General features: G+C 58.7%; 1 protein-coding gene across 16 annotated transcripts in view; it reads right to left on the bottom strand.

Annotated features, from left to right (window-relative positions):
• The window catches only part of ATP2B2 (ATPase plasma membrane Ca2+ transporting 2), a 351,445-nt gene that overhangs the window by 133,252 nt on the left and 195,569 nt on the right, over nt 1-22,624 (bottom strand). The window contains exon 1 of one of the 16 annotated variants that reach the window (XM_023619745.2): nt 3,081-3,200. The exons of the other annotated variants lie outside the window; for them this stretch is intronic. The gene's annotated coding sequence lies outside the window, so the exon portion shown is untranslated. Of the gene's footprint in view, nt 1-3,080; nt 3,201-22,624 lie in introns of those variants that run through there. 16 annotated transcript variants of the gene reach the window in all.

The raw sequence follows: 22,624 nt of genomic DNA, 5'->3' as shown, positions 1-22,624 counted from the left end.
TTCTCTTCACTGTACAGACGAGGAAGCTGAGGTTCAGACAGCGGGATGACTGGTCAAGGTCACATTAGGGTCTGCCTTAGGGTCTGAGTCCCAAAGCTATGCTCTTGACCTGGGCACTCAACAGATTCCGGGACCTGGAACCGGCACAGATGGAGCTGCCCTGTGGCGGGGACCGCACTGGAGTGAAATGTGCTGTTCTCAGGGAGAGAGAAAGCCGGGTGGCCCTGCTCCTCTTCCCTGAGGCTGAGGAGCAGCGTCTGGCGCCGCAGTGGCCTGGGCGGGAGGAGGTCCCCGGGCTATCGCCGGCTCTAGCATCCACTGAGGAAACCCCCAGTGGGACTCTTCTCCCCCACACTGCTGACAGGTGTGAGGTGGGGTTCTGGCCGACCTGGCAGGCTGTGTGTGAGGGGCGGAAAGCAGATGGCAGCCCCTTCCTGTGTTTGGAAGAAGTCAAGGGTGAAATCTTGGAGCCATCAGCCAGGCCGCATCACCTGCTGCTAGAAATGGCTCCCCAGCCAGAGGGCTGGCGGCCACCCAACGCGGCTTTGCTGACGAATGGGAGGCCCTGGGGAGGCACGGCCACCAGCCCAGCCCTCTTCCATGGACCGCATCGCTATCTTCTGATAAACAAAGGCTGCTGCTGGCATGAGTTCTTCACAGCACAACCTGCCGTGTCTCATCTGTGACTCTGGGGCAGATGGAGCAGGGTGTCCATTTAAAGACGACGGGACGGAGGCTTAAGGAGGGTAAGTGACTTGCTTGACACAGGTCACTCAGAGACAGTGCTGGGACTAGGGAGAGGCAAGTAGGCACTGAGGATGTAGAATGTGAGGAGGCACTCGCTCTCGGGTTCCTGTAAGCGCCGGACCCCCACCCACCACTGGCTGTCTGCCCTGCTCTCCGAGCCGACCTGAATTACCCTGGGCCCCGCCTGCCCCGCCCCACCCCAAACACAGGCCAGCGATGGAAAAATCTCCAAAGAGATTTCAAACCCGCTTTGGTCACTTTGCCGATGATACAGACGAAATAGATTCTAAAGAAAACCCGAAATTGTAAAAGATGTTTGCAGCCCATGCCTCAGCTCAGCTCCCTGAGCGGCAGTGGATTTCAGGGGAAACGGTGCATCTCTCGCCTCCACTCCTTTGGCAGACTCCACCGTGGGCCTGTGAGGTGCTAGGACCTGTGCAACGCAGCATGGATGGAGAGCAACCCCACACGGCCTGTTCTCAGAGAGCTTTGCGTCGTTCCCTCCCTGCCTGGCACGGCGCCTGCACGCTGTAAGGATCTAATACAAATGAGCGCGACAGGCCGACCTTCACAGAGCGTCTTCTACGTGCCGAGCTGTGTGCTAAGCACTTTACACCGTCACCTCGTTCGATCCACATCACAACTCTCCAGGGCAGGAGTTCTTATTAGCCCCATTTTGCAGAAAAGAAAACAGAGGCAAAGAGAAGTTAAGTCACCTGCTGAGGTCACTCAGGCAGAACCCCACAGAGCTGGGCTGGACGCTCAGTGCAGTATTCCCAGGGTGGACGAATGCAGATGCGGGAGGGTCGTGCAAAGAGGCTCAGGAAACATAAGAGGGACCGGATTTGTTATCTCTGGCAGCGCAAAGTGCCCCGGGGAGCTCCAGGGGCACCAGGCCTCCTGAGGTATCGGTAGGGGAGGGTTGGGAATTCTCCCTGCTTTGGGGCAAAGGTGGGCTGCAGGCCTCCAGGAAGAGGGTGACGGTGACAGTGCTGTATCAGTTAGCAGCTCAATGAGGTTCCAATTTCTTTCTCTCTGAGCCTGACCACGTGCCCCACCTATAAAAATATCCCAGGCAGATGGCCCCTTTCGCCCTGAGAAGGTGGGCTCTGAGACAGCCTGGGCCTGGGCAGGTACGCAAGGAGCAGAGGCCCCTCCTGGGCTGGTCCAGGCAAGAGCCCCTGGCCTGAGCCCTCCGGCTCCCTGGCTGCACAGTGCGGGGCCTCTGGCCCCAGGGAGGGGGCTGCAGCTGGACACCCTGACACTCAAGCCTCCCCAGCTCAAGCCTCGGTTGCCAGGCAACCACACAGCTCAGGTTTCGGGAGCCAAGGACAGGGCCAGGGTGAGGACGCCAGGATATAATATTAGATGCAGCCCAGCCCGGTGGGGATTCTTGAGATACACAGATCTCAGACCCTGGCAGGGCCAGAGTGGTCTTGCGGTCATTTTGCAGGTGGGGAGACCGAGACCTGGGAGGGAAAGGGAGTTGTCTGAAGTGACCAGTGAGTCAGTGATGAAGGCAGGGTCCTCTCTGCCAAGAAGCCTGGAACGGAAGTGACAGCTCAGAAGGTGGTGGCAAGCACAGCCGCCCTGTGCAGGGGGCTGGCGATGCGCGCAGCACTGTGCCAGTGGTTCCTCCCACCTCGGCTCAACTCATCCTCAAAACAACAGGGCGAGCTGTAGATGTAGTTTTCACACCCATTTTATAGATGGGGAAACTGAGGCTCAGAGAGATTCTGCAACCTACCTGAGATCATCCGGCCGGTGAACAGCAGAGGCCGGATAGGAAGTCAGTGTGCCCCTGAAGTCTGGGAGCTTCCCCCTGACCCCTTACTGTGCTCAGGGACTGAGAAGAGCATGGAAGAGACTGACGGGCCAGCCCCCAGCTGGTCTCTGATGCCTTCAGCAACCCTGGGGGCAGGAGCATCACTCTTCGTGTCTCAACACTGAGGATGCTGAGCTCAGAGCCCTAAGAGGTGGTCCCAAGGTGACCTAAGTAGCAAGTGGGGATGCAGGATTTGAACTGACATCTCTCTGGCTTCAAGGCCTAGGCTGACCCACTGTGCCCAGTTTACTGGCAGTGGCCGGGGGCGGCGTCCCTCTGCCAGGCCTTCAGGTGTCAGACATCCTGCCCCCCACCCCTCAGCAAGGTGAGATTTCTGGGGAACAGGATGCCTCCCCAGCCCCCAAGAGAGCCCGCAAGCCCCAGCACAGAGCAGTGACCAGGCCACTGGACCTCTCCCTCCGTTGCCCACACCCCCACCTCCCGCAACCTGAGCCTGGCTGGACGGGGACACGCAGGTTGCCATGGCGACGGCACATCAGCCACTGACCTGGGGACCCGCTGGTGGCACGGGGGAGGGGTGGGTCTTGCCTCCGAGGGATGGCTGGAGAGGTGGAGGACGGGGGCCTGAAGGCCCCGTGGCGGCCGTGGTTGATCTATGGGCCAGGCTGGGCACAAGCTGCTATTTATAATTCTGCTGAATGGGCCCAATGACCCGATCCGCAGCCCGGGCAGCCCAGCAGCTGCACAGAGGGGAGGAAACAGCTCAGGAACCTCGCCTGGCCCCCAGCTCTGAGCACGGGAGTGAGGGAAGACCGGCAGACAGACAGCAGGATGGGGCTTCCGTCTCCCCACCGCCTCCATTAGCCTCAACCTCCAGCCCTGTGGCTGACCCTGCCCTCATCCCTGCGTTCTGGGCCAGGCTCAGCCAGTGCGGGAGGCTGTGGGCGCTGGAGTCTGGGCTCTGGTGTCAAAAGGTCTCAGAGAGTGTGTGCATGTGTGTGCGTGTGTGTGTGCATGTGTGCTTGTGTGTGTGTGTGTGTGTGTGTGTTCTAGAATGCCTCCCACTGGAGGGAGAGGAAGGGGTAGGGACGGAGGAGAAGAAAGGGGAGAGAGAGAATGCCTCCCACTGGAGGGAGAGGAAGGGGTAGGGACGGAGGAGAAGAAAGGGGAGAGAGAGAAGCTGCAAGGCCGAGAGGAACTTGAGAGGCTGGGGGAGGGAGGGAGGAAGGAGGTGGAGGAGGGAGAGAGAGAAACAGAGGCAGACTTCAAAAGAGATAAAGTGAGACGTTGAGGGGGAGGGAGAGAGAGAGAAAGAGGGAGAGAGAGACGGAGAGAAAAAGAGCCAGAGGAGCTGAAGCAGAGACACAGAGACTGAAACCTGGAGACCGGGAGCCAGACCCAGAGGCAGGAGCGGGGAGGGCCAGGGCTCTGGAGCACGTCCTTTTCGGCCTCGGCAGTCAAGCTGGTCCAGAAGCTGAAATGCGAACTTGACAGGTCCCATGGGGACAGCTCAGAGGCCTGTGTGCCGCCGCTCTGACTGCCCGGCGCCCCCGCCCAGGGGAGCTCTGGTTGGGGCATCCCGCCTCCAGGCCCTCTTGCCACCTGGGGGCCCTGGGCACGGCAAGGACTGCTCCGAGGGAGGTCGCCAGAAGCGGGCCAGGAAAGGCAGAGTGGCGGCTCCGGGAGCTTGCCCGGCCGTCCGCCCTCAGAGCCGGGTTATTCTGGGAGCTGAGCAGCCAGAACACACCCCCCTCCCTTGTTCACGGGCCAGTGGCTGCTGACTCAAAATATTCTCTCAAGGAAACTGCCTTTCTGAAACCCAATGTCACTTCTTCTGGGAGGCCTTCTCTGACCCTCCCGGATTTAACTCTCTGCTCGCACAGGCCCAGCTTGTACCTTCAGGGCAGGGCTCATCCTGGGGACCACAGGCCGAGGTTTATCTGCCCATCTCCCCCATCGAACAGGGAGCATCCCGTTCATTGATCACTTATGACATCCCCAAAACTTTCCCCACACCATCTCCTTTAACACCTCAGTAGCTCACGTGTAGGCTTTGTTAGCAGGCCCTGTGTTACAAAGGAGGAAACCAAGGCTCAAGGCAGGCCAAACGGTCTGCCCGAGGTCTCCTGGTTGGGAAGTTGCTGAACCAAGATCTGACCCAAGGCAGCCTGACTTCAGAGCTGGTCACATGACCACCAGGCATCCAGCCTCCCCTGCTCTAATGATCACTTCCATTTCCATGACTCTGCTCAAGAACCTTCTGTGGCTCCCCAGTGCCTCTAAGATCAAATCCAAACATCCCGCCTGGGCTTGTTCCTTTCCTCTATTTGCCCTTTGTGCTTTCAGGTCTCATTCTCTCTCCCATGGCCTCCTGCTTGTAGGTCCCCTTCTTCTATTCTCTGAATTATTCACTCAGAGTTAATGAATAAGCACCTACTGTGTGCCAGGCACACAGTGCTTGCTCCTGTTGGGAAGACAGACTGTGGAAAGTGCTATGAAAAGAATAAGGCATTATGACGACTGCCAGGGGACCTATTTTGCCAAGTGGATGTGCAAAAATCTGGGCCAGTGTGTGCCAGGAAGAGGGAACAGCACAGGCAGGTACCCTGAGGTGGAGAGGGGCGGGGTGTGCTTTCAACGACACAGAGAGGGCCAGCAAGGCTGGGGCCTGCGAGGGAGGGACAGTGAGGCGAGGCGAGCTCAGAGAAGGCAGAGGCCAGGTCACACGAGGCTTCCCAGCCACGGCGAGGAGCGTGGGCTTTCCTCCAGGGGCAGCGGGATGCCTCCAAAGGGTCTGAGGCAGCAGGACGGCACAGCTCCTTACTTTTAAGCTCCAACATCCATTGGAGAATGGACTGTTGGGGTGAGAAGACGAGAGGGAGAAAGAGGCGGCAACTGCGCCATCCAGGCGAGTGCAGGTGGGTGGTGGTGGGGTGAAGAGATGGGGGAGGTGGGAGTCAGGAAGCGGGACGCAGAGGACAAGCTCCAGAGGCAGGAGGAGGAGCGAGGCTGTGCCTGAGAAGGCTCAGCCCTCAGAGGAGGGTGGATGGGGGCCGTTTCCTAGGATGGGAGCTGAGAAGGAGCAGGCTGTGGGGGCGGGTGGGCGTGAGCAAGGATCCTGCTTTGGACTTGCTCACGTCGAGATGCCTGCGAGGCGTCCATGCAGAGATGCCAAGCGGCCAGTTGGACGACGAGCCGGGAGCACAGAAGAGAGGCTCCGGCTGAAGATATAAATATGGGAATCAGCAGCTTAAGGAAGGTATTTAAAGCCCTGGGACAGGGTGAGATCATCAGAGGAGAGAGCGCGGGGACAGAAGGGAAGGGGCTCAGAGCCGAGCTCCCGCTCCCAGAGGTCGGCAGGGAAGGAGAGGGAAGCCAGGCAACCGTGCCGGCAGATCTGTCCCCTGACCTGACTTCCCCGCACCATCCGTGGCTCCCTGCAGCCCTCAGAACAAGGTTCAAATCCTCAGCCCGGCGCACAAGCCCTGTGCCCTTGTCCAGCCTTGTGTCCTCGGCCCCTTCCTTCCAATCATAATGAACACCTTGTGGGGGGGTGCTGCACCTCCAGACTCGCCCAGGCGGCTCCCCGGCCTGGGGTGCCCCTCTAAAGGCTAATTAATTCGAACTCTTGCTCTTCTAAAGCCTTTTCCTTCTCAAGAGCCAGCTGCCAATACCCCAGCCGTGTTTCTACGGCCCCTGGACACACTGCACTCTCCTGGTCTTTCTGGGAGCTCCTTGGGCGAGGGGGCTGGCCCACCGCTGCGCCCTGGCCCAGGCTGCTCGTGGGTCACTGAGAGCACCCCTGCTCTCGGCATCCGTCCCTGTGTCACTCACAAGTCTGGAATGTCCCAGAGCTGGGGTGCTGAGACTCAGTCACTTCCAGTTTGAGCCTGGGTGGCCGCTCTGAACAGCCTGGGAAGAAGGAAGGTTAACAGAGGGAGGAGGTGAGCGGGCATGAGAACGAGGGGTGGCCACGCTGAGCATTTGCTGGGTCCCCCACCTGCCCCTGCAGCAGGAGGGGAAACAACAAAAAGACCAAAGCAGGGAAAGAAGGGCAACCGAGCTCATGCTCCCTCACCGCTGCTCAAGCTTAGGTCAGCCTGCCGCGTGGGAATCAGAGCACGAGGTAGGGAGCGGGAAACCGGCCTGGAGGGGCCGCTTCCACTCTGCTCGTGTCTACCACTCCCACCCGTGGGCACCTGCGGAAGCCCCTCTGGGGACGGGGAGGGGCAGCGCCCACTTATTGAGCACCTACTAAGTGCTGGGCACCAGGCACTTGGTCAAGGGCAAAGACCGGGTGAGGCGGACCTGGGCTCTGATTCCAGCTCTGCTACTTGCTACGCGGCCTTGGGCAGGCCACTGCCTTGCGCTGGGCCTCGGTTTCTCTGCCCGTGAGATGTGGCTATTTACACGTGCCTGCCTAGGCTTTAGGGGAGGTGACAGTGCTGTGAAACACTGAGCAAGTGCCTGTCACACGATGTCTCTGTTCATCTTCCTAACAACTCTGTCACAGGAGCGTTGATGCTCCCATTTTACACGCAGGGAAACCGAGGCTCAGAGAGGCCCAGATCACAGAGCTGGGATGGACAGGGCTGACATCTAGGAGCCTTTCTTAGCCAGAGGCCCCTCCCACGTGCGATGCCCCACACGGCTCCTGTCACGGAGTCGGTTGATTCTGGGGCCTCAGGTCGGACGCTGGGGACTTGAAGGTGATTCAGACAAAAGCTCAGCTCCCCCGGGGTCAGGGCCTCCCACCCCCGACTACTTGACACCCCTCCCTCCCGCTGGGAGAAGCCGGGGGTGGCGTGGGGGGGACTCCAGGCCACACAGGAGGAGAAAGTGAGTTTGGGATGCCCAGCACACAGGCCCAGCTACTCCTCCAGGACCAGGCAGGCAGTTTGGGGGACCACTCTGAGCCCTAGTTTTTCCATCTGCAACAGTGGCATAACCATATCTCCCCCAGAAGACAACCAGATGGCAAAGCAGGAAAGCACTCAGGGCGGCCTTGACGCCGTTATGTGGAGCCCCGGGTCAGGCTGCCTCTAGCTGAGGTCCATGGGGGCTGCGGGGGGGCAGCCCGTGAACCTGCTGAAATTCTTGGTGAGGGTTTGTGTTGATTCACGTTTTTCTGTGGTTTCCATCACCTTCTCAAATGAGCCCCTGACCCCTTTGTCCCACACAGACCCAGAGGCACCGTCTAGTGGGGCCAAGTCTACTCCCTGCTTTCCAAGGAAAGCCGTGTAGAAACAGACCCGGGATGGCGGAGCCAGGAAACCCGGGGGCTGGGGCCGGCTACAGAGGGCAGGGTGCAAGGCTGGGAGCTGAGGCTGGAGACCCTCGGCGAGGCAAGGCCACCAGGAAACCACCTCTCACTCCACAGTTTTCCCAGGGTCCCGTGGCTGGGGATCCTGTGTGTCCAACCCCCTCCACGCCAGCAGGGCGGAGGAGAAAGAGCTCGGACGCTGTTCTTTCCCAAGCAAAACGGGAAGCTAACTCTTGCAGACAGTAAGTTCCTTTCACTGTGATGGACCAGCCTCTAGTAGAGGAAATCAGATTTCATCCGACTCCATCATCAGCCCCGGCGACGGGAGCGCAGGCCACGGAGCTGGGCAGAGGGCCGTCCGCACAGACGCACCTCAAGTTCGGCCGGAGAAGTCGACGGATGGTCCCAGCCGCGCCCGGTGAGGGGCCGCTCCGAGCAGGACCCCTGGGCAAGCGCCCAGGGCTCACCTGCTCCGACATCCACGAGGCCCCTTCCAGAGGCGGCCCCAACTCACTTCGTCTAGACTGGTGCGTCAGAAGGCGGGGTACCCCACTGTGGGCCCCAAAGGCAGGTTGTGGCTTGAAATATCAGCGGACTGCAGGGGTCTGACATGGCTCCTCCAGCCCAGGCCACCATGTGAGCGACAGACGCCAGGGGAACCCGGCCTCCACCTGGAGTCCCCACACCTCACACTCAGCAGACCTCAGGCCAACGCGTCAGTTCTTTCTTTTATGTCGTGTTTTTTGTGTCTTCTGTGAAAAGTCATTTCTTGCCCCTAGGCGGTGAAGATGTTCTGTTTTCTTCCAGAAGTTTTACAGTTGTAGCTTTCACGTTCAGGTCTGGGGGTCCTCTCAATTTAATTTCTTTCATCTACTGTTCTTGTCTTATTTCACTGAGCACAATGTCCTCAAGTTTCATCCGTGTTGCAGCATGTGTCAGAATTTCCTTCCTTTTTAAGGCTGAATACCATTCCATTGTGTGCAGGGAGCACACTGTGTTTACCCGTTTTTCTGCCGATGGACACTTGGGTCGCTTCCACCTCTTGGCTACTGTGAATAATACCGCCATGTACACGGTGTACAAATATCTGTTTGAATCCTGCTTTCAATTCTTTTGGGTATATGCCCAGACGTGGAATTGCTGGATCATCTGGTAATTCTATGTTTAATCTCTTGAGGAACCACCATACAATTCCCCACAGCAGCTGCACCATTTTCCATTCCCACCAAAAGTGCACCAGGGTCCCAGTTTCTCCACATCCTCGCCAACACTTGCTATTTTCTCTTTTTGGTTTTTGTTCTAGCCACCCTAACGGGTGTGAAGTGGAATCTCACTGAAGCTTTGATTTGCGTTTCCCTATTGATGACAGATATTGGGCATCCTTTCACGTGCATATCGGCCTACGAATGTCTACGTGAGTCCTGTGCCCATTTTTGAATTGCGCCATTTGTCTTCTTGTGGTTGAATTGTCTGAGTTCCTTCTATATTCCGGACATTAATCCCTCACCCAAGAGACGATTTGCAGCTATCTTCTCCCATCCTGTGGGTTGTCTTTTGCTCTGTTGATAATATCCTTTGATGCATAAAAGCTTTAAAGTTCGATGAAGTCCAATTTATCTATCTTTTCTTTTGTTGCCTGCACTTTTGTTGTCATATCTAAGAAATCACTGCCAAGTCCAAAGTCCTGAAGATTTCCCCTTCCGTTTTCTCGATTTGATCTGCATACGGTGTGAGGTAGGGGTTCAAACTGAACATTTCTGAGAGTCAACCCTTAAGCTTCCCCACCCTGCCTCACTCTCCCCCGGGGTTCACTGTCACATGAAATGCCTCATCTTCTCTCCAGGTGGACAGCCCAGGAAACAAGAGTCGTCGTCTCTGTCCCCTCCATCACCCAGGTCCTGTGGATTCTGCTCCTTCCTCCGTGTCCTCGGAACCTCTCATTTCCCGCGTCTCCACAGCCCCTGCCCCATCCAGGTCTTTCTCATCTCTCACCTGGAGGACCGTGGCAGCCTTTTAACTGGCCTCCTTGTGGCCACTGGGCAAAGCAGTTCCGATCACATCACAACCCACTCCCCCCCCCCCACACACACACCACACATTACTCTTAGGATAAAGACAAAACGCCGTAAAGTGGTCAGAGCCCTGGCAGCCTGCCCCGGCTCCACCAGCCCCACCCAGCACCCCATTCTCCTCTCTCTGCTCTCCCTGCCGGGCCTTTGTCTGTTCTGCTCCCTCTGCCTGGAATGCTGATGCTGTTCCCTCCCCATCACCACCTAGTAAACTCCTACTCACCCTCCTCCCACCGCCTCAGGGAGGCCTCCCTGATTTGCCTGTTATATACTCTCCGTTGTCTCACTCACCACAGTTGCACTTTACACATATTTGTGTGACTGTTGGGTTAGTGTTCGACACTAGACCACTGAGGGCAGGCCTGGGTCTGGTTTTTAGTCACTACTGTAGTCCTAGGGCCTAGCACAGTGTTTAGCACATAGTGGGTCATCTGTGAATAGTTTGGGAAGGAAGGGAGGGAGGGGGAAGTGAGGGGGTGCATGGGGCGAGAAGAATGATTTCCTTTGCTATAAAGGTTCTTCCCAAAGTGGGAAGCTACGACGTGCTGTGTATGATCTCCAGGGGGCAGGGGGTGACACTCATTTTCTGTTGATTTCAGATTTTCTGGGAACTTATTCCATGACAAATGCCATGCAGGCCCTTTCCAAGCCTCAGTTTCCTCATCTGTAAAGTGGGGATAACAACACCCCTCTGTAGGATTGTCCCGTTAAAAGAGATGATGTGTGTGAAAGTGTTGAGCCCCAAACAGGTGCTCCCTAGGTGACCTTGAGCCCAGTCATGCTCCCAAACACAGTCAAACTCTCCCTGGTCTCTGTGCCTCAAAGTCATCTCTTCGTTAGCTACCAGATCTGGGCGTGGGCACATCCCTAGGATGGTACATGGAGACCTGAGTCCCTTCTGAAGCACACAGACTTTGAGAACTGCCCCAGGTACATGCCCTGGGAGGCTTAACTCAGCTACACCTGGATCTGGCCATACCTGAAGTCTGGTCAGAGCAGGAACTTTAGAAAAATGCTCATGGCTCGTCTGTTTGGACATCCATTCTAGAAGTGGCCAAGGACCTAGTCCAGTCTGGTGGGGCAGAAAGTGGGTGATCCCAACGTGGGCCCACCATTTCCTACAAGCCTAGACTCTGGGCAGTTCTTCCCTTGCAGTGACTCTGGCCAGTTTCTCTGGTGGGCAGGGGAGACCCTTTAGCTGCCCTGAGGCACCAAGTGAAGGCCAGGCCAGGTCCTGAGAAGCTCTGGGACCCAGCCTGGACACTGCTGTTCCTCTCAGGGGATCCTGGCTTGCCCTGGACCCAGGACTAGCAGAAGGGGCAATGCCCACGGCTGAAGCAGGAGGCTCCCTCAATTCTGCACCCCCTCTGTCTCTGGGTGGGCTCCTTGCCCTCTCAACTCTCTTTCTCTCACAGCTGGGGCCACATGCACGCCACCTGCAGGCTCCAGGCTCTGGCCCCAGCTGCCCCCTAACTGGGAGGAGAGTCAGAGGTCCCAGGCCTCCAGCTCAGGGGACTCACGTCATCCAGGCAAACAGGCCCTGACTCTAGGGACTGGCCCCTGCCTTGTCCCTGGCACAGAGGTCCCTCCCATACCCCAGTTCCTTCGGGGCTGAGACCCTGCTAAGTTCCTGATGGTGCCCCTACCCCCACCTAGACCCAAGCTGGGTCCCGGCCTTCTCCTACGTCCCTCTCCAGTCCATCCCATTCTCTCCATCTCTACTTCCACCGTCAACGCTCACCTGGGCGATCGCACCAGCCCCCCTGCTGATTTCCCTTCTGCCCCCTCGGCCCTACAACCCATTTCCCACACAGCAACCAAACTGATATTCCTAAAACACAAAATGGACCACGTCACTTCCCTGCTTAAAACCTTCCGATGGCTCTCAGCACACTCAGAACTAAGTCTGACGTCCTCACAGGATCTACAAGGCTGGGCCCAGGTGCTCAGGGCCTGCTTATCCTTCTCCCCCCTCTCCCACCTCTCCATCTCACACACGCGCTGCTCCAGCCACACTAGACCTCATCTGCTCCCATCTGCCACGCCTGGACCTCAGGACTGTGCACCTCCTTTTGCTGCAGTTACGGATGGATAGGAGGTGTGCCCAGGTTGCTGGGACTTCCCTGAGAATGAAGGTAACACAGATGCAAGCAAAGCTGAGAAATGGAAAGACCTCATCTGAGCACCAGGATACAGCCATACCTGAAGCCAATCCTTCTGCTATTCTTTTTCCTGTTAGGTTAGCTAATACAGCTTTTTTCCTTAAGCTAACTTGAGTTGGCATTTATATTACTTGCTTCTGAAAGGAGTCCCAATTAATTTGACTCGTCAACCTTTCCTCACCCCACCCCATCTGCTTTTCTGCTCCTCCAACACGCCAGCACAGTCCCACCTCAGGGCTTTTGCCCATGCTGTTCCCTCTGTCTGGAGCGCTCATTCCACAGGTGTCTACCTGTGTCACTCCCTAACCTCTTGAGGTCCCTGCTCAAATGTCACCTCCTCGGAGAGGCCTGCCCTGACCACCCCATCACTCCTCTCCCTTACTCTGTGTTATTTTTTAAGCAACACTTTTAACCGCCACACATGTTATGTATTTACTTGTTGTCTGTCTACCCCCACTACACTTTAAACTCCCAGAGGGCAGGGGTGCTTACGGCCAACAACAGTCTTGGTTTGCCCGAGACTGAGGGGTTTTCTCAGGGCTGCAGGACTTTGGGGGCTAAAACCAAGAATGTCCCGGGCAAACCAGGCCGCGATGACCAGCCCAGGCCACCTGTTTGTTCACTGTAAGGTCCCACCGCCCAGACCAGGGCTGGCTCAGGGAGGACGCACGACACCCAGCGGAGCGGGCGGATGAGTGCAGGCCCAGGTCAGGCGGGCCCATGCGGCACTTGTGTGTCTCTTTCATCCTACGCTCAGCCAGCCCGCGGGGTGCGCTCCGTCGTCATTCCCACTTTACAGAAGGGGAGCTGAGGCCTGGGCAGCTGGCCCAGCCCCACAGCGGGGGAAAGGATGGGAATCCAGCTGCGCCAGGCTCCAGTCAGCCCTAACTGTCCTGCAGCACGGGACTCCAGTCACCGCCGGCTCTGCTAACGCCAACTGAGTCTCACTCGGCCCCTGTCGCCTCGACAGCCACTTCCTGGCCTGGAAACCCGCCCCCTCCACCGCCCCGCCCTGCCCCACTATGTGGGCAAGAACCGGCCCAAGGGCAGCTCCTCCAGCAGGCTGGTGGTGAGGGCAGAGGGGGAGCGGGCAGTTCAGGGGCTGGCGTGGAGCTGCATTAGAGCTGGAACCCGGAGCGTGGTGGCCGCTGCTCCTCAGCTACGCATCCCCCCAGGCACTGCGGTCCAGGCTCCCCGGGCACCAGCTGCCCCGATGGCTCGTCAGTCCAGCTGCCCTCTCAGCTGGTCCTCACCCCTGAGACCAAGCTGGGATAGCCTGCCTTCTGCCCAACAACAGCAGCCTGAACTAAAACACCCTCCCTCCCCAGTTAAGGGAAAGGCCATGCCAGACCTGCCACTCCCCTTGCCCTGCTCTCCCGTCAGAACAAGGGGAACCACACTGGGGGAGCACGCTTCCCCCCCGGCCAGGTTCCTTCTTGTTTGATCCCTACAGTCAACCCTTGCAACAGCTGCTCTTCTTTATCCCACTTCACGGGGGAGGAACCTAAGGCCCAGAGAGGTGAATTCACTTGCCCAAGGCAACACAGCTCATCAGGCGGATTCTCAGAGCCAGACTCAGGGCTGCCTCCCCAGCTCATGTGTTATCTGTTCTGCCTCGTCTTGCTGGGGAGGGTCACGATGGAGATGATCAAGTCCGGCTGTTCACTGAGCCAGGCACGTCACGTGTGGCATTTCTCATTTCAGCCCGCCTTGTAAGGCACGTGCACCTGCCTCCATCCCATAGGAAGCTGGGCAGACCAGGAGGGAAGCGACTGACCGAGGTCACACGGCACGGACGGACGGCACAACTCCTCCGAATGGAAGCTGTCTCACCAACACGCTCCCCTCCCTCCTGCCCTTCCTCCCCGTCACCCCGCCCAGGCCCCCGTCTACCCACCAACCAACATTCACGGAGCATCAACAATGTGCAAGGCCCTGCCCGCCATGCCCACACGGTCCGAGCACCAACAGCAGGACAGCAGGCGGAAATCCTGGGCCCGTGGCCGCCCTGGCTCTTGGCCCGGAGCAGCTGGAAATCCCGGCCTGAGAGGCGCCTGGATTCCACCCCGGATCCCCTGGGTCCGATTAGCCGTCTCCTGGGAGCCTCTCGCTGGGGAATTCTCCACAGGTTCCCTTCTGGGATCTCAGCTGCTCTGTCCCTGCCGGGCCACCAAGGAGCTGTTTTTCATAACAAAGTGGGGCGGGAGAAGGGCCACAGGAGGTTTGACTAACTCCATCATCGGAAATTTCCATGGTGGTGGAAAAGGCCTGCTGGCTAGCCTCCAGACACCTTCCTGAAAAACCTTCCAAAAAGGAGCCACGGGCCTGGCCCGCCGAGGAGCCACTGGAGCCGCCCAGGGAAGGGCCCGGGGGCCAGTGCACTGCCATCAGCCGCAGCACAGAGCTGGGCACCCAGAGGCCCAGGGAGCAAGGAAAATGGGGACCCCCTTCTCTCCTGGAGGGAAGTGAGAAAGAACAAGGAAGGTGCTCCCCCGGGAGTAAGCCACAAGCCTGGAGTCCATTTCTTTGCCACTGGCTCGCTGTGTGACCTTGAGCAGTTACTAGACTTCTCTGGGCTCAGCTCCTCCCCTGTGAAAGGAGTTAATTTGGCAGGATGCTCTCTGAGGTCTAAAGCCTCAGTGATGAGTGCTGGCTCTGACTCTGGGTCTCCCGAGTCCTGGGGACTGAGGACAGGAAGGGTGCAGAGGAACTGAGTCTCTGGGAACTCTGGAGGCACCTGCAGGGGCCGGGGGCTTCCTGGGAAAGAAAAAGACCTGGACAGCCTGCGGGTCCTGGAGGGCACCAGCCAGGGGGTGAGCAGGCAGCCTCCTCCTGCCGGGCCACTGTCCGCCCTCCCATGGGCACAAGGCTCCCCAGCTGCCTTTCCGTGACAGGAAGGGACAGGCCGAGGCATCTGCACAAAGGCGAGGACCTGGGGATGCCTCGGCGTCTCCCCGCTTCGCGCCCGCAGCCCTGCCGCTGCCCCCGGCTCTGGGGGCTCTGTGACATTCTGAGCTCTCCACACCCTCCTGCCCCGTGAATTCCCCACCTCCTGCCCCAGGCGGCCTGCTCCAGCTCTGTCTTCACTCCCCGGCCAGGCTAGGTGTTTCCTCCGGCTGCCGAAGGCCCTGCAGGGTCCCCCGCCCCCGCTCCCCACTTGGCAGGACTGGGGCCATGGCCCACAGGCCACCTCTCCCTTCACCCCCACCTCTGCTCCAAACGCAGGACAGCCCTGGCCCGTTAGAGGCCACAGCGGGTACAGGCTCCATGACAGTCAAGAAGGATCCCCGCAGGTCGGGAAAGGGGGTGACTTCCTGGGTGGCCCTGGGTTTGAGCCTGGCTCCTCTCTCTCTGTGCAGACTCCCTCACAGCTGTGAGCCTCAGTTTCCCCAGCCACGAAACGGGGACGAGGCCACGTCCCTCACACTGTGGTCGTGGGATAAGAGGAGAATGAGACGGAGCCTGGCCTGGAGAGACCCGGGCAGAGCTGACGCGGTGGGACCCTCTCCTCCAAGGAAGGGGCTGGTGGGGGCAGGTAGGTGGGGGGCGGGTGTGAGAGGAGGCGGGGAGGAGGGGAGGGAGGTGTCATTGCCGCCATCGCAGCTGCGTCTGCTTTCCAGACTGAGCACCGACTGCGCACCAGGCCCTGAGTGAGGGCTTCTTGCGCCTTCCTTACAGACGTCTCCCATGGTCTGGCCCCTCACTGCTTCTTCCGCCTCATCCACCTCTCTCCCCTTCCCTCTAGCCACAGTGGCCTCTGATCTTCAAACACACCTAGCTTGTTTCCACCCCAGGGCCTTTGCATGTGCTGGCTCCTTTGCTGAGACTGCACTTCCACTAGATGGTGGCATAGCCAAGTACTTCCCATCATCTCAAACATCATCTCCTCAGGGAGGCCTACCCTGACCATCCTACTCAAGCTATCTCAGGTAGCCCCTTAAATTCCCCTGTTAATTTTCTTTGTAACACTCACCACTGCCTGGAACTGCTCCTTTCATTTATTAGCGAGGCCTCCTCTGTCTTGTTCACCACTATCTCCCCACTGCCTCAAACAATGCCTGCCATGCAGGGAGGGTTCAAGAGACACTTGTTAAATGAACTAATAGGTACGTAATGAGCCTGAAGCTTAGCGAGCAGCAAACGCAGACTGGGCCCTCTTCCTCGCCCCATTCCCAGCACAGCTTTCCCCCTGAACACGCGCGTGTGCACACACACACACACACACACTCACGACCAAACGAAACCAAAGAACAAAACCCACCAAGAAAACTGTGCTAGGAAGAGGATGCGGGGGTCTCCAGGGTTCCCAGACCGGTTGTGAGGCCTGGCCTGGCTTCCTGGGTCTAAGGCTGCAGGAGGTCAAGGTCACTGGAAAGGGCAGAGGGCGATCCATCCCTTCTCAGCATGAAGCTGGTGGGCGCTGACCCCTGGATCACCAGCATCCCCCTCTGGTTCTCCAGCCGTGGGGGTGAAGCAGGTGTCCTGTGGCAGAGATGGGTCTGGTGCGTTCATGCTACGTCGCCAGCGCCCTCAGCTCAGAGTAAGTGCTCAGTGAATACTTGTTAATGAACAGCTGAATGAGGGTGGGGGGTTGGACAGTAGGAAATAGAGACGATTGGCCATCAGTGTCCATGGGAGTTGCCAGCTTGGGCCACGGTACCAGGCACCACCCAAGACCAGCATCTGAAAGTGCCTCCAACAGTACTCACATCCTGCCACGCCCCTGCTCAAGAACCTGCAATGGCTCCCACTGCCTCTGAGAAAGTGAGGATTTCTTAGTCTGGCATTCAGGACTTGCCTGCTTTCCTGCCTCCATCCGTTCATACACCCCTCCCCTCTACTCCCCATCTATCTATCTGCCTGCCCATTCACCCATCCATCCCTCCCTCCACCCAGCCACCCACATTCATCTTTCATCCCATATTTGCTGAGAGCTCACCAGGTTCTAGACAACGTGCCAGGGGCTGCAGCCAACCCAGCTCTTCAATTCTGTAATAAAACTCTCTCACCAAATATCTATCTGCAAATCCTGTCTGCTCTACCTTTAAAACACACCCGAAATGCGGTCATTTCTCACCCCTCCACTGTCCCTACCCAGGCCCGGCCACCATCTTCCCTCCCCACACTCACTGCGGGAGCCTGCTCCCTGGCGTCCCGGCCTCTCCTCTCGCCCCCACAGTCTGTTCTCCACACACAGCCAGAGACAAGCCAAGTCTCTCTTCTGCTCAGAGCCCTCCCGTGGCTCCTGTCGTTCTCCGAGAACAAGCCAAAGTCCCTGCCAGAGCTCATGTGGCCCTGCATGACCTGCACCCCACCCAGTTCCCTCTCTGAATTCCCCTCCCAGCCTCCCCCTTGCTCACTCCCCTTTCCCACACTGGCCTCCCTGCTGCTCCTTCAGCCCACTGAGCATGCACCCACCTCAGGACCTTTGCACTGGCTGCTCCTCCCGCCTGGAACCCTCTTCCTGGGACAGCACACGGCTCCCACAGGTCTCTGCTGAAACACCAGCGTCTCAGGGAGGCCTTCTCTGACCCCCTATTTGAGACGACCCTCTCCATCTTCCTTTCTCTGTCTTATCTTTCTCCACACACCGACCGATCTTTGGCATGCTACCCACTGATGTCTTTCTTTATTCTGTCTCCACCCCTCGGATGCAAGGCCGCGAGGCAGTGAACTGGCAGCTGTATTCAGTGTGGCATGCCTGCTGTCTGGCGCACAGTAGGCCCTCCACTGCCGTCTGTGGATGAACGAATGCCCCCTGAGGTACCGGCAGCTGTTTTCATGTTATGGGGACTCTCAGTCCTGTTTGTCTGTTTGTCAACGTCCCTCTGGCAGATTCGGAGGCTCCCCCGACCTGCCTCCCCTCTCACCATCCCCATCTCTCTCTGAATGGCCCCAGGGCAGCTGGGCCTCACCGTGGCCCCCCCAGTTGCCCCCGCCCCAGTCATCTTGCCCTGCCCCCCGTCATGGGAACCTGCCTCCTCACTGGGATGCTGTCCAGCCCCTCCTCCATGGCTGCAGCCTCCAGCCTCGTCCCTCCAGCGCATCACTCTCACCAGGGCCACCAGATCTTCAGAGCAAATCCGGTGGCATCGCTCCCCAGCGTAACAACGTCCAGCCCGCCGCCCTTGGCCTGGCCCAGTGCCCTCGCCCGCCGGGTGCTGCCCGCCCCTGCCTGGCGCCTTCTGCTCTGGGCCAGTGGCTTCCGTGCGCTCGAGCTGAGCCTTTGCCTGGAGCATGCTCCCCACTCCCTCCTGCTGGCTGGCTCTGGCTTATCCTTCCCCAGGCTGCCCTCTCCAGGTTGTGCCCTGACGGCCCCACAGTGGCCGTGGGCTTCCTCCTCCCACAGCTGCCTCTAGCCCCGTGGCCAGCACAACGGTTTGCAACCACCCATCTCCCTGCCAGACTGAGCGCTCTGGGACTGTGCAGCCGTCGTCACGGTGTAGCTGGGGGTTCTCCAGTCAGCCTGCGGTGGGGTGCCCTCGGGCAGCCACTGTAGGTCTCAGAGCCTCAGTTTCCTCAGCTGTGAAATGGGGACAACAACTGCCAGAGAGAGGGATGCTGCATTAAATAAGTCCCACAAAGCACGTAGAACCAGGCCGAAGACACATCAGGCACGGCACTCGGAGTCACGAACGGGCAGGGGAGGGCCCGGGGCCCGGCTGTGGGTGCCTCTGGCCCCCAGCCACCTGGTGTGAGCCGGGCCTGCCCCTGGGTGGCCGGGCCAGGGCGGCCGGCACATCCTCTCGGCCTCTCTGTGACTCTCTCCTTACTAAAAAGCCTCTATTTGCTTTGGTTGATTTTTAAAAATGTGTCTTATTTGCTTTGGGGGAAGTGCCCTCTGCCCTCTGTTGTCTCGTCTGACCTTTGAGCCTGTTTTCTGACTCTCCCTCCTGCCCTTGTTTGCACGTGGCTTTCTGCAGCCGACCTTTCTCATCCAACCTTTTCATCGAGCGCAGACTCCTCTCTCTGGGTCTCAGGGCTGCTTGGTTGAGGAGGGGGTGGCGACGTGTCCCGCTGCGCCACGCCATCCGCGTGGCGGGGGAAGGAGAAAAGCGCCAGTCCTGGCACAGCCTCCGTGCCAGGCTGTGCTGGGCGCTGCACGTGTGCTGGCACCTTAACGCGGGAATGGGGGCACAGAGAGGGCACCCACAGCTGGTAGACGGGAGAGCTGGCAGCTCCCAAGCCCTGTCGTCTACAGCAGCGTCTGCTGCCTCGCCAAGACTGCTGAACCCCCAGGACAGCCCAGACGCTCATGGCAGGACACTAGGGACAAAACAGAGCCACAGGCATGAGTAAATGACCCCACAGAAAAGACCAACCCCTCTGAACTCACACCCACCAGCAGGGGAAAGAACAAGCCAGGGAAAGAAACAGCAAAGGCCAGATTCCGTGGGCTCTCAGGTGAACTGTGAGTTGAGCACGGTTTTACACACCACTAAGAAAGGACAAGCTCTCCCGATAGAACCTCCAGGTGCCACCAGCGGCGGGATGAACCCCGATCTCAGGGACGTGAAAACGGGGGGAATGTGCATCCCTGAATCGACAAAACAGGGTCTCGACAGCGGTCCCTGGGTAACGGAGGGTGCGGGTGGCGGGGGGAGCCGGCCGTCTGCTGCAGATCCCTGTGCACCATGCCATGTGCTCCGACAAGCATGCTGTTATTTTTGTAATTCAAATGACTACGGTTTAAAAAAGGAAAATAGGGTTTTCCAAGCGGTTGCCACCTGGTCTCTTTTCCGGCCACCTCGTGGCTGGGGACATGGGCATTGGCAGCTCTGGGGGCCCTGCGGGCAGAGAAGCCTGGGGGCTCGCGGTCGGGCAGGTAGTGGCCTGAGCTCACCCGGCGGGCTCACTGGCAGAAACTCCCTTTATTAAGACCTGGCCCCCAAACCCATCACCAAGGGCTCTTCGAGCTTGACAGCACACGGTGCAGCCACAAACGCCGCGACGAAGCCCACTTTCCCCGCGAACAGGGACCGGGAGCTTGCCCTCCCGCGTCTTCCTCCTCCCCAGTCCTCACTCCACCCCGCCTGGAGCCATGGCACAGCGGCGCCATGGCTGCCAGCGGTGCTGGGCAACTTACAGACCGCTCAGTCTCCGGAACGAACGGACTGCATCTCTCTTTTACGGCTGCATCCCTCGCCCACCGTCTTACCCCTTCCCGGGGTGGGGGCCCAGGGAGGCTCCCTAAAGGCAGGTGGGGCAAGCGTGGGCTCCTCAGCAACCTCCCACAGTCATTGCTCCCCGACTCGTGGATACCAGGTCAAGTGTGACGCTGAGGGAGGACTCTGTGCCCCCCTTCACAGCTGCACAAACCAGAAAACCTCCCCCTGTGCTAGGACCTTGAAAGCAACAGTGAACGAGACACAGAGCCTCCTGTCCTGAAGCAGTTGATCGTCTAGAGAAGAAAGGCAACAAACAACAGAATAAGTATCGAAAAGAATGTCAATTGTGATAAATGCTTTTAAAAAACAAGCGCTGTAACAAGGAAAGCTCCTTTAGATGGGGGAAGGCCTCAATGGGGAAGTGCCATTTAGCTTGATGAGGAGGAACCCACCACAAAAAGAGAAGGAGAAAAAGCATTCTGGATGCGGGAACAGCATGTGCAAAGGCCCTGAGGCAGGAAAGAGGCTGATGAGTTTGAGGAATGGCAAGAAGGCCCTTAAGCTAGAGAGGAGTGAGTGAGGAGAGCCGGGTGGGATGAGGGGCCAGGCCCCGAAGGGCTCAGAGGCTGTGGAAAGGAGTTTGGGAAGACTGCAGAGTTTTAAGCAGGGAGCATCATAATCTGATTTATATGGTTAAAAGGATCCATGCCTCCACTTAGGATGAACAGATGATTAGGGGGAGCGAGAGAGGACATGGAGGACCAGTGAGGAAGGTCATCTTTTCATTTATTCAACATGTGTTTATCCAACAACGTTCTAATGAAATCTCTGAAAAACACAAAAATGAAAACAAACAAAACTCCTCGGCTGGGGCATGACTCCAGAGGTCCAGGGTCTGCCGCCTGGGGTCTTACAACCAAGGGAGAGGCAGGAGGGCCTCCTGAAGGAGGAGGCACTTCAGTGCGGCTTTGACGGGTGGCTACAGGGTGGCCCGGGGATGGGCACAGCTTGGGCACAGGCTCAGAGGTGGGGAAGGGCTCCGCGTGAACGGGAGGTGTACTCCAGTTCATACCGAACGACTGAATTTCTGACCAACTCAGGGCATAAGTAATCAGCTGACGCAGGAGGAGCGGTATGAAGGCGAAGCGTGGAGGAAGATGCTGGAAGGGGGGGAGGGGACGGACCACAGAGCACTGAGTGGGGCCAAGGACCCTGGGCTTACCCTCTTGGCAATGGGGAGCACTTGAGGCCTTGAGCAGAGAGTGGCCCACCAGACGGACCACCTGAGAAGGCCCCCTGGCAGCCATGGGGGCCGTGGAGGAGGCTGGGGCTAGATTCAGGGAGAAAGGGAAAAGGGCAGGCCTGGCTCACCCTGTCTTTCTGATTCCATGATTAATAACAAAGCAGCTGATACTTCACAGAGCTTTCTACGGAGACTGTCAGGCACTGTTCTAAGCTCTTTACACCCATTAAATTATTTAATCTGCACAAGAACTCTATGAAGTTGGCACTATCATTTACTCCCATTTTACAGGTGAGGCGACGGGGGCACAGAGAGGTCAAGTCACTTGCTCAAGGTCACACAGCTGGGAAGCATTAGGGGCTGGGAATCAGTCCGGCCCTCGGGCTCCCACGTCTGCTCTTACCCACGACCTTGTGCTGTCTCCTCCTTCTAAGCCCCCACAGTTCTGCATTCTGGGATTTCATCTCTTTGGCAGAGAAAATGCTTTCTGAACAGCATCCCTGGCTGCCCTGTGAGACCCCGGGAATATGATAACAAGCCCCTCAAAGTACAGGAACTGACCAGCGCCCACTCACGGCTCTGCTGCCAGCCCATGTGAGCGGGGGCGAGGCCCAGAGCCCTCTGAGGGACCTGCGTCCCGTCTGGGGGGTGAGGATGGGAACGCCCCCCTCACGGTGACACGAGCAGCATAATCCCAGTGGCTACCAGGCAACGGGCAGGGCTGCACGGAGCCCGTCACCCACAGCCTGCACGGTCTCCTCCACGGCCACCGTCCCCTCTCCCCTGTGGAGGTGCAGAGATGGACACTAGCCCGCCAGGGACATGGCCTGCGTTTCCCTTAGGAGTGTCTGCCAGTCGCTCCTCTCCCCACACTGTGGACCCCGCATGGCTCCGACCCCGCGAGGGTTCCCGGGTGTCTCCAGGGAGAGAGGAGGGAGGGGAAGGACACGGTCCATCCCCGGGGCCCAGCCGGTCGTCGCTGGGGGCCAGACCCAAGGGCGTCAGGGACTCGCCCTGGTGGCCGTTGTGCTGGGGACAGGGCTGGGATGAGTGACCCTGCCCCAGGCCTGAGGTCTGGCCGAGGCCTCGCCCCTTCTCCGAGGGTCGGGGTGGCACTGGAGCTCTTGGGTGGCGGCTGACACCAGGCGCAGAGTCGGGGCTTCTGGACCCTCTCTGGCAACCGTGGGCGGTGCGGCTCCGGGCGCGGCCTCCCTGTGAGTCCAGCATGAATGGCAGGCCCAGGAGG

The sequence above is a fragment of the Equus caballus genome, chromosome 16 (assembly GCF_041296265.1).
Source record: "Equus caballus isolate H_3958 breed thoroughbred chromosome 16, TB-T2T, whole genome shotgun sequence".
NCBI lineage: Eukaryota > Metazoa > Chordata > Mammalia > Perissodactyla > Equidae > Equus > Equus caballus.
Note: the sequence above shows the minus strand (reverse complement) of the source record. Positions and strands in the feature narration are given on the sequence as shown.